Consider the following 19268-nt stretch of genomic DNA (forward strand, 5'->3'; position numbering starts at 1 on the left):
CCATGGAGTGAGCCACCCTGGACGTCCAGCCCCGTCAGGCCTTCAGATGACCACATCCCCAGCCTCCATCTGACTGCTTTCCCTGAGGGACTCCACGTGAGAACCATCCAGCGGAGACCAGTTAGCCCACAGAACAAAGAAAGGTGAAAATAAATTGTTACATTAGCCCACTAATTTGGGTGGTAATTTGTTACACAGGTATAGACACCTGAAACAGTCTCCTTATCCCACCTTAACATGTAAATTGTAAGCAAACCCGATTTAAACTTGTCCTTTCTGGGCAACCCGGCTGTTCTTAATGAAGGAACTTGGAATATGAATCACATCCCTTGTCATTCAAAAAGTCCTGTACGCTCTTACATCTGCCGGTGAATAGTAATCTCCTTTTATCCAGTCGCTAGACTCCCCACAGAAAGGCCAGACCCCTCCCTTTTCTTCGGTATGTCTCATCCTACTAGAAGAGCAGGGTGTCTTTTTAGAAACCTCATTCTGTAAATATCATCTACCCTTGAGCATTATCAAAATGTGCTCCATGAGCTGGTGCCTGGTGTGTTTAAGTTGGTGGGACACGTTATCCTTCGGTTGCAGCCCACAGAACACAACAATGTGCTTTCAATTAGCTCATTTTAAGACTCCTACGTGACACATTCTTGCTTGGGGATCACCCAAAATGCTCCAAGTATTTCCTGATCTGTAGTCATTTGTGTACCTGCCTTCCTTCCCTAAGTGTGTGAGCCCCCTGGGGGCTGGACATGTGCTATGTGTTCCTGTATTGTGCTGTTTACAGAGCTCTTCTCTACCATGACGGCTTTCAGTTTTCAGGGCCGTTTGGTTTTCAGTGATGTGATAGTTTAATCCCCAGAGGTTCGCCTTGTTTTCCTAAAGCGCAAGTAATCGGTGAGGCAGGGTGTCCTGCTCACTGCTCCCTACCCGGTACCACCCGCAACAGTCGCGAGTCTCATTGTAGGGAAAGGGGTCATTGCAGGATTTAGGATCTGAAGAATCAGCTCTGGGGCTTCCTGGATGTGTCTCTGTGCAGCTGGCATGATTCCCCTGAACCTCAATTCCCTCATCTGAAAATAGGCGAAATAGGCACCCCTAACCCTAACCCATATCCTTGGGAATATCAGGTGAGATAAAGGATATGAAAGATTTGGGACACTCACTAGATTACCTCTAAGGTACCTCTCCACTGAGGCTCTAGGACAGGGCTTCTCAGTGAGAACTGGGAGGTAGAGTTGGAAGTCAAAAGAACCTCAAACTCACTCTGACGTTCTTTACTTTTCTGCTAAATTCGGAGGGCGGGGACATATCTGATTTATTGTGAGCTCCCCTCCCACACAGTGCCCAAGTCATCTGGGAAACCCAAAAGGGATTACAGTCCTTCAGGGAAATGGGTTAAGACCCAGGACAATTGGATATATTGGAACAGAAGCTTTGGGAATAAAAGAGTAACCTCCATACAATTGATCACTTTGTCTGCATTCAACACATTTCCTGATTTATCCAATCTGTCCACCAGGGACAACCACCACCAGTTGGGGAAATCGATCATTAGGTTCAAAATACAAGATTCAGCACACGAGGGACTTCCCTGGCAGTCCAGTGGTTAAGACTTTGCCTTCTAATGCAGGGGCTGAGGGTTCAATCCCTGGTCAGGGAGCTAAGATACCACATGCCTCATGGCCAAAAAACCAAAACATAAAACAGAAGCAGGGCTTCCCTGGTGGCGCAGTGGTTGAGAATCTGCCTGCTAATGCAGGGGACACACGTTCGAGCCCTGGTCTGGGAAGATCCCACAAGCCGCGGAGCAACTAGGCCCGTGAGCCACAGTTACTGAGCCTGTGCGTCTGGCACTCTGCAACAAGAGAGGCCGCGATAGTAAGAGGCCCGTGCACCGCGAAGAAGAGTGGCCCCCGCTTGCCACAACTAGAGAAAGCCCTCGCACAGAAACGAAGACACAACACAGCAAAAATAAATTAATTAATTAATAAACTCCTACCCCCAACATCTTGAAAATAAAAAAAACAGAAGCAATTTTGTAACAAATTCAATAATGACTTTAAAAATGGTCTACATCAAAAAAAAATCTTAAAAAAAAAGATTCAACACATGAAAAATCTGTAAATAATCAGTTATTAAAGAATGATTATTACTACATCCATTAAAAATGTGTGGCTCATACTTAATAAAACTAATTCTGTTGCTTTTCTCCACTGGGCTTTGTTCTGCCTGTTGGTGACACTTGGTCAAGTTCCCACCTTCCCAGATACCAGCTCTTTAGACATTTGGAGTGACTGCTCTCTTTTGCAGCCCAAACACCTCACTCCCTTGATCTGCTCCTCATGCAGTTGTTTCCAGTCTTGCTGCTATCCTGGAGTCCCTTCTTTGGGGGTAGTTATATCTATTTCTGTCAATCTTAGAGCACATCTTCTTTAGCACCTTTTATCCAAGAAAAAAAAAAATTGTTGCATGGATGAATCCAGAGAGTCCTCTTAGAAGCCATGGCTTGCAGAGAACCATGGGATGAACATACCTGAACCTTGGTGAGATTTTCTAGGTGTTTCTACATCTCAGGAGAGACACCATATTTCATCTCTGGTTTGACCCAAAAGCCCATGTGAGAAAGTTTACTTGAAGCCAGAACCACCTTAAGCTAACAGGGCTGACACAAGCTTTACAGAGACAGACCTAGACCTCTTGCCTGGATGGTAGCAGCACTGAATGGAAGACCAGAGGGAAGGTGGACAGGGTTGGAGGAAAAGAGAAAAGAAAGAAGGGAGAGGAAAAGGAAGAAAGAGAGGGAGGAAAGAGATCCTATTTTTTTCTCAAGTGTCTTCCACATTTTGAGGCTCACAGGATGATTCTGAAGCTGGAGGTCTTTAAGTCATTCCATTATTCACTGTACAGGCTTCTACTGATTGACTCTACTGAATCAAGTATTGCACTAATCATCAAGGATACAGAGATAAAAAATTCAATTCCTGCTCTAGGATCTCAACATCGGTATAGAAAATGCACAGGCAAATAACATTATGGTAAATAAAATAGTAACCCACACACTAGTGGGCATGAAGCAATTATATGATACTGAACTGCTTCTGTTGCTTTAGACAGGGTTGAATGGTGTTATCCAAGAAGTGAGTCCCCTTTACCCTACCCCATCCTCAGACAGCCAGGGTCTCCCATAGTGGAGACAAAGGCTAGTCTAGCTTGGGGTCTGTTAGGAGACATGGCAAAGTGTGTGATACCTGCAGCCACCTCAGGCATATGGGTAATGAGTGTGGGACAACCACACATCCTGGTTTACCCAGGACAGACTTCATTTACACCTGCTTTCCCAGTGTAATTCTTGACAGTGCACACTTTTACTCTCAAATACATCCCAATCTGGATGATAAACTATATGGTCACCCTAGTGATAAAACTTCAGGAGCCAGATGCCTGGGTTAAATTCCAGCTCTCTGCTTATTAGCTACTCTCTTAGGAATCCCTTAGCTTCTGTGTCTGTCTCCGCATCTACAAAGTGAGGCCAATATAATCTGCCTCATGTGGGTTGTCGTGAGGATTCAATGAGTTAAAATATGCAAAGCCTTAGAGCAGAGCGAGCATACCTGCCCAGATGTAGAGCTCTTGCCCTCTCCTTGATTTCCATGGAACACAGAACGCCTAAGGTACACAGGCATTTCTGTGTCTGGTGGTTTTATTGAAGACCTGGGGAGTTGGGGTTAGACATCAGGGTGCAGAGATGTAGAGCCCAGTGTTCCTTGGAGTCCCTGTCCCCTCCGCTGGCCCCATGACTGTTCCAGTCTCCATTCATGGCTTCTTTCTTTCTCCGCCTCTCCGGTAATGTGATGCTAGGCTGAAGGGTCCTGCACCTGGCCAGGGAACAGTTTTCTGCTTTCAAGGGGAAGCCCTGGGTTTTTCTGTGGTCCTGGGGAGAAATATTAAGAACTTCTCCTGTGTACCTCCTCAGGAGGGGTGCTGGAAAAAATACAGGACACCCAGTGAGTTTGAATTTCAGATGAACAACAAATTCCTTTTTTTTAATTATAAATAATCCCCCCAAATGTCATGGAGCATACTTACACTAAAAAGACACTTGTTGTTTATCTCAAATTAAAATTTAGCTGGGCTTCCTATATTTTTACAGGTATACCTTGGGGAGATTGCAATTTTTGTTCCAGACCATCACAATAAAGTGAGTATCACAATAAAACGAGTCACATGAAATTTTTGAATTCCTAGTGCAACTGAAAGATATGTTTACACGATAGTGTAGTCTGTTAGGCATGCAATAGCTTTACGGCTAAAGAAACAACATATATACCTTGATTAAAAAATACTTTATGGCTAAAAAATGCTAACCATTATCTGAGCCTTCAGGAGTTGTAATCCTTTTGCTGGTGGACAGTCTTGCAATATTTCAAACCCTCCACCAGGTGCCCACACTCATAAGAATATCAATAACTTTCCAAGTGCAAGGGTCTTATTTCATTTCTTAAGCAACCACATGGCATTTTTATACTGAGAACTCTCTGCCCCTCCCCTCCACGGCCTCATGTCATCCCAATGTCTCAGCAAGGTCTTGAAATCTTGAAAGGTCAGAGCCCTCGAATCTGTGCTGATTTGGGTCACCATTTCCTTGAGATTTCCTTTGCCTCTTCTTTGATTAAAGCTGTGTTTGCCTCGCCTCCCGCTTTTTAAGCAATTACACTAATTAAGCTAATTTTTCTTTGTTCTCTCTTTGCAATTTGCATAAATGGCAAATTTATATATAGTGTCCTTAATTCTCCTTTAACTGCTCTGTAATTAACAGGATGCTCAGGCTAAATATAAATAAGTACAGAAGGAAAAACAGCCTTCTGCTGAAATACCGATAAAGGCTGGGAGAAAAGAAAAGCAGAGAGGGGAAAACAGTTCTAAGCCCTGCTCTAAACTCATTATGCCTGATTGGGTCACAGTTGGAGGAGACTAGCTAAAGGTCAGCGGCTGCAAGAGCGTCTTTCTGAGAGCCCTGCCACCTGGAGCAATTTCAGGATAGAATTCGGGCTATTTGCTTGCAGTAGTAATACTGCACTATTTTTCAAGGGAGTAGAGCAGCTTGGCATGAGGGAGACAGTGGTATGACAGTCAGTGGGGCTCAGTCTGGGGCCCTGCTCTACTTCCGACCAGTTGAGTCACCTTGGGCTAAGGAACAACAAAACCCAATACCTGGGCTTCAGGTGCTTTCCAGGCAACACGTACTATAACACTCAGTAACCCCCTAATCCCATTATTTCCCAGATATAAAAATATTCCCACGATAGAGATGTGCTTAAAATATACTCCTAAATCAGACGAAGTCTTTCTCCTACAAATGCACACTCATATACTGACACAGGGCTTATGCAGTAGTCCTTTGGGAATCAGCTTGGTGTAGTGATTAAAAAGGTGGTTCCTGGGGGCTGGTCTCAATTCTACCTCTAGCTTTAGCTCCGTGACCTTGGAAAAATTGCTCAACGTGTCCAAGTCCAAGTTCTCTTTTCTGCAGAGTGGCATACAACACACTTGTGAGGCTGTTGGCAAGATTACAGAAGCAGCATTAACGTATCAATACTTAGCACCGTGCCTGATGCCAGCAAGCCCTCAATACCGTTTAACGTTCATATTTGTCAGGTCACATGTTTCAGTTGGCATTGGTTTCAGGTGAACATCATTGGTTTCAGAAATTGGTTTCAAAAATATGGTTTCAGAAATACGGGGTCTCAAGACCTAGAAACTTGGGTGATCCACCCAAGGAACCATGGGAAGACGTGTCTAAGAACAGAACTGTCCTCTCCTCCAAATCTTGGAGCTGTGATCATAGTCATTGTAACAATATCAATGCCTCATTTGTGTGTATATTTCCTGAAAAGTCTACAGAGTCCACTCTGTGACTGGGCACACAGAGGGATGAATGAGACAGTCCTCAAGGTGGGGAGATAGACAGGTTTTAAACAGTCAATTCTGAAAGGGTGAGTGAGAGCCGTGCTGGTCTCACGTGTTGGGGAGTCAGGGTCCCTGCGGGGACCAGAAGATCCAAAGAAGGTTGTGTTCATACCATGTGTTCACACCATTTCTGTATGGGGAAATCTCTTAGGACTTCTCTTCCCCCAATTTTTTATCTGTGTTTTTTAAAATTGATGTTTTGTATACAAGTATCCCCTACTTTTCAAGAGTTCGCTTTATGCCACTTTGTTATTAAGGAAAACTCACATTAGTACCTGTCTTTGATAACCAAAAGAAATCAAAAATAGCATTCAGCATTTGCTTTGCAGTAGCCATTATAGAGGGAGTGAGCACCCAGAGAAGTGAGAGCTGCTTCCCTGGGAACCACACTCAGCATCTCAGCATGGAGCCAGCATAGCTTTGAACTGTGTCTATAAGCATCTGTGCTTTATCTTCATTTATTTTGTGCATCCATGAGCAAGGTGTGTCCTAAGGTAATTGCTTCTTTGCTTTGCACTTTGGCTTACGAAAGGTTTCAGGTAGTGGGGGATACCTGTATTGTTATATTATATATTAGAATATGCGTATAATTTGTAAATAAGTAATACATATGCAGAGGAGTGTGTGCTCAAAAGGTTTTTACTGAGATCAAAGGATACAATGGAGAATCAGCAAAGGGAAGATCAGAGAAAAGAGGGTTAAGTGAGGAAGGTTTCCTGGAAGAGAAGCTTGGAAGCTGTAAGCTCCATGAAGGTAGGGGCTGCTTCTCTCCTGTCCCTTGTTACGTCTGCAGCATATAGAAGAATGTCTGGCACACAGGGACACTCAGGATCTGCTGAATGAGTGGGCGAGGTAAGGGGGTAGGAGGGGAGAGGAGATGCCCCCTGAATTGCCCATGCTTTATGGACTGAATGCTTGTGTTCCCCCAACTTTATAAGTTGAAACCCTAACCCCCAAGGTGGTGCTATTTGGAGGTGGGACCTTAGACAGGTAATTGGGTTAGGTGAGGTCATGAGGAGGGGGCCCCCACAATGAGATTAGTGCCCTTGTAAGAAGAGAAAGAGGCAGCAGAGCTCACACTCTGTCTCTGTACACTGAGGGAAGGCCACGTGAGGACACAATGAGCAGGTGGCTGTCTGCACCCCAGGAAGAGGGTCCTCACCTGAACCCGACCATGTTGGTGGCACCCTGATCTCACAGCCTCCAGATCTGTGCTTAACTCACCCACTCTATTGTATTTTGTTATGGCAGCTGAGCTGACTAAGAAACCATGGTTACACAACCTGTAACATGGTCATGACCTGTGTGATTTCTGAAATCAGAGAAGGAAGAGACATGTCCCAGGAGGGGGAAGGTCATGGACTAAAGTGCATAGGCTGGAGACAGCCTGTGTGTCTGGGGGGCCACAGCAGCTTCCATAAAGTGGGAGGCAAGAATGAGGGTGATGACATGGACAGCTCCACTCTGACTTGGGCTAGAATCCCACCTTGGCTTTTAGCAAGAAACTTGGGCTCTCTAAAAATCATAATAATGTCTGGTTGCTCAGTAAAATGGGATTAATAGTAGTTCATGGTGTATTTATGAGAAACAAGATAATGTACGTAAAGTGCCTTCTGTGCCCAGCATGGTGTTTGGCACAAAAAAGTCTTCCAATAAACCCTTATTGGGACTTCCTTGGTTGTCCAGTGGCTAAGAATCCGCCTTCCAATGCAAGGGACATGGGTTCGATCCCTGGTTGGGGAAATAAGATCCCACATGTCACGGGGCAACTAAGCCCACATGCTGCAACTAGAGAGAAGCTTGCACGCTGCAACAAAGAGCCCACATGCCTCAAAGAAGATCCCGTGTGCCACAACTAAGACCCAATGCAGCCAAATAAATAAATAAATATTTTTTTAAAAAAAACAACTCTATTGATTGGCTGAGGCCCCTTTAATCAGACGGTCAGCAGGGCATCTTTTAGAAGACTAGAATCATGGCTGGCATCAGTTAGCAGAAATTGTTCTCCATGAGCAGATGTTTCCAAGGATCATTGAGAATCTCAGAGATACTTCCTTATTTTCTGCCTGCTAGAATTCAAAGATCCCTTGTTTCAACATTACATCACTGGGGAAGTACTCAAAGACTCAATTATAAAAAATAAAAAAAATTTTAAAAATTAAAAAATCCCAGAAGAGTTTTTTCATTTTGGTTGGGAGAAATATTTTCAATAATTTGGGGGGATGGGGGGAATCTCTTCTACTAAGTTGTTTTGTGATAAATATTTTAATGGTGTCAGGAGGGAAATGCCTTTTCTGCTGAATGTAGCTCATTACAGGCCCCTCAAAGGAAGCCTTTGTTAGCATCCCCAGTAGCTGATGAGTGCTACTTTAGCATGATGTGAGAGAAAGAATACAGATTTTGTCTGAATTCCAGGCCTATTTCAAATCCTGGTCATCCTTTGTGTGACCTTGAAAAAGTCAGTTAAACTCTTAGTTCAGTTTCTTCTTCTGTAAATGAGACTAGAAATACTTCCTGCATAGTTTTGTTGAGAAGGTAAGATAGGATAATGTATGCAAAGCTTCTACAGAGTAAGTGGTCACTAAATGTTATTTCTCTCACTGGAGTAAAAGTTTGATGGTTTAGGATCCCAGTTTAGGCAATAGTTTTCTCAAAAGGCCAGCTAATCCCAAGAGACCCCCAAGGAAATACCTCTTGATATTTGGTTCAATATCATAATCATCACTTTTCCCTGTTAAGAGATGAAGTACTCACACTGTATTAGACAGCTTTGCCGAGTGACAAACGACCCCCGAATCTCAGCTGCAGATGTTGATTTCTGGATCACGTCATGTTGGAAGTTGAGGTTTGTTTGAATGGCTGTGCATCTATCCTTGAGACTGAAGAGAAGAGCAGGGAAGTCAAATCAGATGTTGGGGGAGGTCATGGAGAGAACCTGACCACCATATGCCCTGCAAGCTGGCACAGGGCAATTGGAGGCTCCTCACCCACCCCCTGTCCTTGGAATGTATTCTCTGTCCCCTGTTCCCACGGTGGAAGCTGTTCCAAAGAGAACATGAGCTGCCTTGGGAGAATATGTGTGGTTGACATCATCTGGATGGTGTACGTGACTGAACCCCGTTAAGGCCTCTCTATGAACACTTTTTTCCTTTTTTTAAAAAAATTTATTTTTATTTTTGGCTGTGTTGGGTCTTCATTGCTGCACGTGAGCTTTCTCTAGTTGCGGTGAGAGGGGGATACTCTTCGTTGCGGTGCACGGGCGTCTCATTGCTGTGGCTTCTCTTGTTGCAGAGCATGGGCTCTAGGTGCACGGACTTCAGTAATTGTGGCTCACAGGCTCTAGAGTGCAGGTTCAGTAGTTGTGGCACACGGGCTTGGTTGCTCCATGGCATGTGGGATCTTCCCAGACCAGGGCTCGAACCCGTGTCCCCTGCATTGGCAGGTGGATTCTTAACCACTGTGCCACCAGGGAAGCCCTCTATAAACTCTTAAGATTTGGGATTTCCCAGAGTGTTCAGTGGGACGTTATTAGTGTTTCCTAAGCTGATTGGAGAGCAAGATCTCCCCTCTCCCTTCTTACCTGATCATCTGTTACTTGGAACACACTCTGGGAAACACTAATTTACAGCATGTAATTTAAGTTTTAAAAGAACCGGTGAGGTGCAGAAATCCCCCATTAACTAGGCAGAGAGCCAGCTGGTGGGGGTGGTCAGTGGTGGATTCACAGGGCCAGAAATGAACATGAGTGGTTCCTTCTGAGCACAACCCATGATGCTGGGCCTCAGAGCAGTGACAGCAGGGAAGTCAGGTGGGAAAAGACAAAGCCTGCATAGTGGAGACCAGACCCAATAACAGCAACTCTGTGTCTGGCTCAAAGAGTGTGGCCAACACATATATGTTGAATGACTAAATAAATGAATGGAGTGCAGGATCAATGGTGGGAACTAGGGTAGGATAGGTTTGGCAGAGGGAAACAATAAATGCAAGTTGGGGACCCGGAGGAGCAGAATTGAGATATGAGGGTCTCTTGGATCCTCACCTCACCTACTCCTACTCTAGCCATGGCTTCCCCAGCTTCTCACAAGTGTGACCGGGCAGCACCTCCCCTGAGGCACCTGCCACCTGTCTCTTTCCTTATGTCCTGGACTTCTCTGACCCCAGGGTGGAATCTCTGAGCACTCATGCATGTGCCACTTCTGAGATGCTTTCTACAGTCTTCCACAATGTCCCACAATTGGAGCACCAGTTGCCCTGGGTGGCCATCTTGCATCTGTGTTCAGCTCCTCTCAGCTGGAACACAGCTTTGCGTGGGCTCTCCCTCTTCGCCGCCCCTCTGTTTCTGGCCCTGTGTCCCTGCTTGCATTATATATAAGCCACTTACCCATCAGTCTTTGTCTCAGGATCTGCTTTCAAGGAATCCTGGGCTTAGACACAAGACGACCAGTGGCTGAGCTCACCGTCTGGGACAAGTCGGGGCAGGCCCTGCACAGACAAAGGCAGGAAAGCATCATAGTCAAGCACATGGCTCTGGCCTGGGACTGCCTGGGTTTATATCCCTACAGAGTTGTGGTGACTATTAAACATGTTAATGAGATCAGTGACATAGACAGAGTGCTTTGTAAGCATTTAGCTGGGTCCAGCTGGGGTAAGGGGCCAAGGGTGGGTGAGACAGTAAGATGGATATTAGCGGCTATATTTTAGCCACACAGATGCTGAGATTCAGAGAGGTGGAGCAGCTATCCCACACATGTGACCAGCTGCTAAGGGGCCAATCCGGGAACCCCAGGTCCACGTGACACCAACACATGTGCTCCTCAGACTCCCTGCCTGACTTCTGCAGATCTCTGGTCCTTGGGGGCCTGACCTCAGGTGACTTCTCCTTGGCCTCTTCTTAAGAGCTTGTGGGATGTGCTTTGTTGGTGCGTTTCCACATCATCCATCTGGTGATTTCCCAGAGCAACCTTCCTGCCAACCCACCCCTGGGGGTGATGTTGAGCCTGAGACTCGCTGATGCTGATCTTCTCCCTCAGCTGGCTCTTGCCTAACACACTCCCTGTTGGGTCGGGTTCCTTCCTGCTGACTCTCGCTGTCATCTCTCCACATCGTGGTCTCCAGTATGGCTGAGTATCGTCAGCATGAGAGCCAGTCATCAAGGCCACCTGGGGTTGAGTTCCAGCTGTGCCAGTTCCTGGCTGTGAACCTGAGCGAGTTACTCAGTCCCCGGGTCGAGCTGCACTAACTCGTCCATGTAATGAGTGTACTATGATCTGCAGAGAGGGTCCTTCGTGAGACTAGAGGTGACCTGTGTCCAGTTCCTAGCATGGTACCTCCAGGGACACAGTGGATAGTCAGGATGTTAGTTCCATGACCTTCTCCCCACACCTTGTACATAGATGTCCCCAGTATCCCCGAATGATCAATTTCTTCACCTCATGACCTTCCCAACGCATGCCAGAGACCAGGTTTTTTTTGTTTTTTTTTTTTTCTTGCCTGGCTGGGGACTTACTACAGCTGTGGTTGTTTTAAGACACCCTTTTGGATCGACTCTGGAACCTCTTTGAAGGTGTCCCAGAGCCCCACCACTGACCCCTCCTTTGGCAAGAGTCCTGTGTCCACTGAAAACTCTTCTTTCAGCTCAATACAATGATACCAACAAAGTCCCTGGCTGTGCCCTCGACAACGGGATGAAAGTGCAGGGGTTGGGGGGCAAAACCTGGGTTCTGGATGGAGAGAACCCCCCTTGGGGCTACCCTGACCTCTCTCGCTAGTGCCCTCTGCTGTCCTGTGTGTCCTACCTCTGCTTCTCTGCTTGAGGGCTTTTTCTGACCTCACATGAGCCACCCAGCCTGCCTGTCACTGGGCAGCCCCAAAGTGCAAGGCATTTAATGCCTCCCATGGGAAACTCCCAACCAATGGGAAGGAGAATCCACAGATAAATACTGCAGCTTTGCCGTCAGCCCTCAGTGGGTCAATTCTCAAGTTCAGTCCATGAGGTTCTTCAGAGGGTCCTCTGCGGGACAGGGCTCCAGCTACAAACACACGCTGCTGTTGACCTTTCTCCTTTTACTGTCTCACCTTTCCCATTCCTCACAAATGTTTCCTGCAATCACCCTCCAGATAAACTGTCTTCCTCCTAGACCTTGATCCAAGATCTCTTTGCAGGAAAATCCAAACCAAGATGCATGTAGAGCGGAAGGGCAAACAGAGTCTGTGCAGCACAGCACAGAAGGGGGTCTGAGTTGTGAGGGAAACAGACATTCTAACCCAGTGTGTCAAGCTCAGCCTGAAAGCAAGCCCAGAAATAATGGGAAGACCTAAAGGGGGGAGCCCCGCCTTGGGGGTGGGCATGGCCAGGGAAGTCTTCCTGGAGAACATCTGAGTCCCATCTTCTTTCAGAAGGAAGTTGTCATTCTCAAGACTGAAAATCTTGTGGTGCCTGAAGGTGAGAATTCTGTTCCCCACCTCGTCTCAGCGGGTGAGGAGCTGGTTGGCCGACCATTTGCAGTCCTTCACTCCTCCTGCTATTTTATTTATTTATTATTATTATTATTTTTTTTTGCGGTACGCGGGCCTCTCACTGTTGTGGCCTCTCCCGTTGCGGAGCACAGGCTCCGGACGCGCAGGCTCAGCGGCCATGGTTCATGGGCCCAGCCGCTCCGTGGCATGTGGGATCCTCCCGGACCGGGGCACGAACCCGTGTCCCCTGCATCGGCAGGCAGACTCTCAGCCACTGTGCCACCAGGGAAGCCCCCTCCTGCTATTTTGAAAGGCTCTTATATGCGGGAAAATATCCTCTCTGGGGAGCCCTTGCCCTTTCATGGTTTGCCAGACACCTCCTCAACAGGGTACCCAAAAGCCTGCTGTAACCCATTGAGATTCCAAAAGGAAGCAGATCTAAATGGAGGGTTGGAGTGAAAAGACCGTGTTTATCATCGCTCTCGGGCACCTTGGCAATCTTCACCGGAGGAATTTCAGCACCACGTTCAGGGACTGCCAGGAAATGGGGGCGATTTCTCAGCTGAGTGGCAGACACCTCTGTTGAATAGGGAAAGGCTCGTCATGGTGAACTGGAAGCTGATGCGTTCAGGGCAACTGCCCTAACTGGTTCTTTGATGCTTCTCTCTTAATAACCTCAGTTCTGACTGAGTGTCACCCGTGTGATCTTAGAGATAAGGGAGCTTAGAAGAAGAGAGGATTTGGGGCCTGTGGTTCAAATCTCTCATTCATAGTGGGAAACTGAGGTCAGAATGGGGAAATGACAGGCCCCGGGTCACATAACATGTGAGTAACAGACCAGAGCCCAGTTAGCGATTTCCAACCCCAAAGTCAAAAGAGCAGGGGTGGTAGATAAGTTTTTAAGCTCTGGCCTGATTTGTTTCCCTCCAGAAGCCTTCAGACATTCTGCTGGATTCTAATATCCTCAAGGGCGGAGGTCCCAAAGGCCAGTCTCGCAAAAAATATGACTGTAAATCAATGACATTTCACACACGTTTACTGAAGGTCAGTCATAAACATGGCTGTGTGCTACATGCTTGATAGAGAAAGGTGTAAAAAAACAAAAGCAGGGGAATTCCCTGATCGTCCAGTGGTTAGGGCTCCACACTTCCACGGCAAGGGGCACGGGTTCGATCCCTGGTCAGGGAACTAAGATCCTGCATGCCACATGGTGTGGCCATCAATCAATCAATCAATCAATAAACAAAAATTAAAAATTGGGCTCTGGGGCTTCCCAGGTGGCGCAGTGGTTGAGAGTCTGCCTGCCGATGCAGGGGACGCGGGTTTGTGCCCCGGTCCGGGAGGATCCCACATGCCGTGGAGCGGCTGGGCCCGTGAGCCATGGCTGCTGAGCCTGCGCGTCCAGAGCCTGTGCTCCGCAACGGGAGAGGCCACAACAGTGAGAGGCCCGCGTACCGCAAAAAAAAAAAAAAAAAAAAAAAAAAAATTGAGCTCTGTTCTCAAGATTTCACCATTTGTCAGGAGACATAGATAACAATTGGTAAATTGTAAACAATTGGTTATTATACATTGTGAAAAACCAGCCAGAGATGATAGTTCAGTACAGAGATAGAACAGAGGAGAAAATCACAAGGGTCTTCATAATCATCATCACTGTACTGGGTTGAATAGGGTTGCACAAAAAGTCATGTCCACCCAGAACCTCAGAATGTGACCTTATTGGGGAGCATGGCCCTTGAGTTTGAACTTTCCGGACTTCAGAACTATGAGAGAATACCTTTTGTTGTTTTAAGCCACCCTTTTGTGAATTTTGTTATGGCGGACCTAGGAAAGTGAGATAGGCATCAAGCCAACAGGCTTGGTTTTATCATGAAGGCTACGGGGAGCAGATGAAGGGCAGGTTCTGTCTTTGATGTAAGGCTGCCTCATCTTTCTATGCCTTTTTTCTGCCTTTCTCCCCACCACTCAGGCTCCAGGGCACTCCTCTCCATAACACGCCTGTATCATGAACCTGCTGTACAAATCTCCCACCTACAGAAGACAGGCCAGGCCCACCCACCGTCCAGGAGGGTGTCCTGCCTGCACTCTCTTCCCAGCCCTCCTACCTCACCCATCCTCTGAAAGCAGAATGGATATATTGAGCAACTGCATCTCATGTAACTCAATCTATCAACAACTCTGTGAAACGTGACTTCATTTTATAGAAGAGGATGTGTCAGCTTCCATATTCCCTCTAACACATCTCAGGAATCTCCTCCTGGTTTACTTGACTGACAACAAATTTTCCTACCAATGACTGACTGGACTCTAGGTGTGAAAGGCTGGCTGTGCCTTAATTTTCACCTTTCCTAGGTGACATTCACCTTCCAACAGGGGAAGCTGGAAATGCAGTGCTTCAGTCCACTGGTTCCCTGCACTGGTTCTCAGCCCTGGCTGTGTACTGCAATTACCTTTGTTACGAGGTTAGAAAAAGTTCCACTCCAGAGACTCTAGTTTAGTAGGGCTGGATGGGCTCTATCAGCTGTACTTTTAAAAAAATCTCTGTAAGAATTCTGAGTCCCACTAATGGTTGTAAAGTGCTTCACCTCTTAAGAGTTCAAGCGCTGGGACAGGCTACATTTGGGGTTGAAAATTTTTGAAGTAGATGGGACTCAGAAACATTGAAACCGTGCTGTTTCAACCTGCTGTCCAAATGCACCATGGCAATAGCAGTAATATTTCAAACAGGTACCAATTATTAAACTTCCACCAGGGCCAGACGCTGTGCTTGGTTCCTTAAACATGTCTCTAATCCTCACAGTGGCCACAGGATGCGGTTTATTTCCATTTTATGAAGAACTGAGGTTTGGAAAGCTCCCGTGCTCCATGTCAAAGCTGGCTCTCATTGCAGTACAGACTACTGCCTGTGCATAACCCCACACTTTCCTCACTCTGGCTTCAGCAGGTGTTTTCCCACCACCCCTAGAATCTAGCATAGCCTTCACAGCCATTCTTTGCCTCCTGTCCCCTCCCAGGGACAAAGCTGCTTACAAATGTGCTCAGAACTGGAGAACAGACAATTAAATCTGTGTAAGGCCCTTGGCTCCTACCAAGCCGACTTACATAAATGCCCTTTTCTGGGTCTGGAAATCCTTCGGGTTTTTTCTCCACTATGAACATCTTTCTTTTCACACAATTACTCAGAATCCATCTCTTTAATCTCTTCTTCCCAGACCTTCCCTCATCTTTAGACTTTCTCTCCATTCGTCAGCCTGTATTAAACATCAGCCATGCCTAGTTGAATGGTTTATAACATATTTACAAGATGCAACAAGCTTACACATATTATATCTCATAGAACCCTTACAATAACTCCCCAGGATGGTACTATTATCCCCAATTTTCTGAGGTCCAAGAAGCTAAACTGTGACTTGGTCAAAGTCCTATATTTAGTGATGAGAAGAAAGGGGGTTAGAACACAATATTGTCTCTCCCCAAATCTGATACAGTATCCGTGACCCACACTAAAGAGTTGCCCAAATGCTAGTATCACAGTAAGACCTCCAGTTATATACTCCAGGAAAAAATCAACATCTTGGGGTATTTACATACTTAGTCAACTTTTCCTGGCTGTCCACATGCAGTGGGCCCACTCTTCGATCAAGGGACACCTAGTGGATGCCCACTAAATGCCCAGCGCTATTCTAGGTACTAAAAACATTATGGCAAATAAGATCCATTCACTGGACTCAAGGTCTGGCAATCTACTGGGTGACAGGCAACATAGAGCGAGTACAGGGACATGGGTACAGTGACAGAGACAGGCACACATTGTGGGAGCCGCGAGAACTGGCTTCAAGGGATCAAGGGAGGCTTCAAGACAAGATGGCCCCAGGTGAGGTTCTTTAAGGATGGTTAAGAATTAACTGACAGAGATAGAAGAAGAGTCCACATGGAAGGGACAATATGGCAAAGGCTTGGAGTCAAGAAGCAGGGCTATGTGACTGAGTGGGCGTGTATATGTGTCCATGCACATAGGTGTGTGTACATGTGCCTGTGTGGTATAGCAACAAATAGCTCCCCATGGCCTGAGGATTGAGTATAAGGCAGTGAGGAGATAGGGCATCTTCTTCAGAGGATCTTCTTTCTGGCCCTTGTTATGTTGTTTGGACTTCATCCAGGTTGTCATGGGGAATTAGGATACAATGGAGAGACAGGCATTTTACTGTATTATTTTTTATGGTAGAAATGTTCAAATATGGAAAAAATTATAGACAGTATTATTATGACAAGTAACCACGACCCACCACTGAGAATCAACAGAGGTTAATATTTTGTCCTGTTTGCCTTAAAGCTTTTTAAAAAATATGAAGGCATCAAAAGTAGAGTTGAGGTTCTCTTCTTACAGCTTCTGATCGCTGCCCCTCCCCAAGAGCACATACTGTCGTCAACTTGCTGTGGGGATGAACTTTCCTATGCCTGCTTCAAGCATTGTGCAAGTTTCCATATACATTGCCTTGTGTGTTTTTGCAAGTTACATAAATGGTAATATGCTGTATGCTACATTTTGTTACAAACACAAATATGACTATATTCATTGATATTTTCTATAATAAGCAATGGTGGGGTTTTGGGGGGTTTTGGTCTTATTAAAGAAATCCTAACCATATATCATAACCCATATATCATAATATTTTCCTATTATTTTTTACAAGTTTTACATTTTGCTTTAATTCATGTTAAATTTGCTTTTGTGTAAGGAAGGAATTAATGACGTGAGGTCGAAATCTAATTTTATTGCCTTCCATATGTTAATCAATTGCTCAGTAGTATTAATTGGACAGTCCTTTCTTGTCCACTGATTTGTAATTCCAATTTACTTTAAAAGTTGCAATATCTAAGTGACTTTATTTCTGGGATTTGCTTTCTCTTTCATTGATCGACATGGAAGGTCGTTTGCAAAAACAGCTGCAACTATTGTAGTGGAGGCCAGCTAGGAGAAGGGTAGGAAGGGCTGATGTGTCAGCCAACAGTGTTTGACAAATTGTTTTGCTCCTTAATCCATTAAGGTAGAATTTGATAATAGATTTTTCTAATATTTTTCCATTTGGTTTTTTCTGTGAGTGTTTATAGAAGGGTGTGTGTGTGTGTGTGTGTGTGTGTGTGTGTGTGTTTAAATACCTTGCTGGAATCAATTTGCTAATATTAGGATGTTTGCATCTTTGTTCAAAAATGATATTGCCAATAATTTTATTGTCCACTCTTATCTTCATCTATTTGTTATCAAGTCTAGACCGGCCCCATGATTTGAGTCTTGCAGTATCCACCAACAGTGGTCTCAGTTTCAACTAGACATTTAGGTTCTAGGGCTGAGTCCACAGGCTACACCTGGCACCAGGTGACATTGAAGGCTGCGGGTCATACACACCTGTCAGCAGGACATCTCTCTTGGGTGGGAGTCTTCGCAGCAGCTGACACAGCAGTTACTGGCTATTCTCAAATCACCCAAGTGACAGCTCAGGTGAAGGGAGAGAGACCACCTGGGTGGATTTAGGAGCCATCACCTGAAATAAGAACCAACAAAGTTGTAACAGCTCCGTAGCCATAGCTTCTATATCCCCATAAAGGACAAACCCAGTTACAGATTGCCCCACACAGGAAGCTCAAATTACAGCATCCTGCCAGGCATTTATAGCCCATCCACAGTCCTCCCAGGAATGATGCATTTCATCAGTCATGGAGTTTTTTTCTTCTTCCCTAACTGTAAGTTACATTGCCTGGAAACAGTGCTCACATTTCACCTTTAGCAGGATTTCAGGGTTAACACCCGGTCAAATTTGTCCATCTAGAAAGAAAAGGTTTTTCTTAGCCCTTTTCTCTCAGCTAGTTTCCCTCTTTCTAGTCTCTAGAAGAGCTTGCATAAGATAAGAATTGTTCATTCTTAGGTTTGGTAAAACTTGGAATTATCTTGTACTGTTGCTTTTTTTGGAAGGGTAGGCAGATTTTTGACCACAAATTTAATTAACTGAATGGTCAATTCAGGTTTTTCTATCTCTTCTTGAGTCAAGTTTGGTAATTTTTATTTTTCTGAAAATATTAATCTCATCTCAGTTATTAAAATTATTGTCCTAATACTCTTCACAGCATTGTTTAATGATTGCTAAAATGCCTCTGAAACTGCAGCTGTGTTCCCTTTGTTGTTATAAATATTGCTTATGTGTGTCTTCTCTTTTTTGTAGAGCAGTCTTGTCAGACAGCTATTTTATGGATCTCTTCAATGAGCTACCTTTCCAAAAATAAATATCTTTACAGCGTCCTTATTTTCTATTTAATTGATTTTTTATTTTACCTTGATTATCTTTTAAAGTTTCTTTCAGTTTACTCTATGGTCCTTTACTTTTAGTTTGTGTATTAAATATGTAGCTTCTTAAGATTTAATTTTTTCCAATACATACATTTAAGACAATATATTTCCCTCTAAGTATCTTTTAAATTGCATTACTCATGTTTTAATATGTAATTTTATCATCACTCACTTCTAGATTTCCATTACGAGTTCTGCTTTAATTCATGAATTATGAATTGTGCTTTTCAATTTCTAAGCATATGCTGTGTTTCTTTGCACAGTTTCACTCCGGCAAGGTGGTGGCTGTCTATTCTCCTTACAGCAATAAAGCAGAAGGTTCCCAGAAAAAAAATTATGGTGGAGGTAATAAACATATCAGGTTTATCTCAGAGAAAAAAGATAGAAATAACTTTGCTAGATCAAGTATACAACTGCATAGAATAGTGTTTACTTACAACTGAGTTTAACCTTTTTTTTTTTTTTTTTTTTTTTTGCGGTACGCGGGCCTCTCACTGTT

The 19268-nt window shown here is 44.9% G+C and overlaps 1 long non-coding RNA gene across 5 annotated transcripts in view; it reads left to right on the forward strand.

The window, feature by feature from the left end:
* LOC113633865 (uncharacterized) overlaps positions 1-19268 on the forward strand; it is a 300566-nt gene that overhangs the window by 272677 nt on the left and 8621 nt on the right. For 3 of the 5 annotated variants that reach the window (XR_003438390.1, XR_003438392.1, XR_003438394.1), the window contains one exon: positions 4154-4201. This is a non-coding gene — a long non-coding RNA (uncharacterized LOC113633865). Of the gene's footprint in view, positions 1-4153; positions 5682-12366; positions 12508-19268 lie in introns of those variants that run through there. The other 2 variants (XR_003438393.1, XR_003438391.1) reach the window with 2 other exon arrangements.

This window comes from Aethalodelphis obliquidens, unplaced genomic scaffold, assembly GCF_003676395.1.
Source record: "Aethalodelphis obliquidens isolate GAN/ISIS:26980383/991018 unplaced genomic scaffold, ASM367639v1 scaffold41, whole genome shotgun sequence".
In the NCBI taxonomy this organism is placed as follows: domain Eukaryota; kingdom Metazoa; phylum Chordata; class Mammalia; order Artiodactyla; family Delphinidae; genus Aethalodelphis; species Aethalodelphis obliquidens.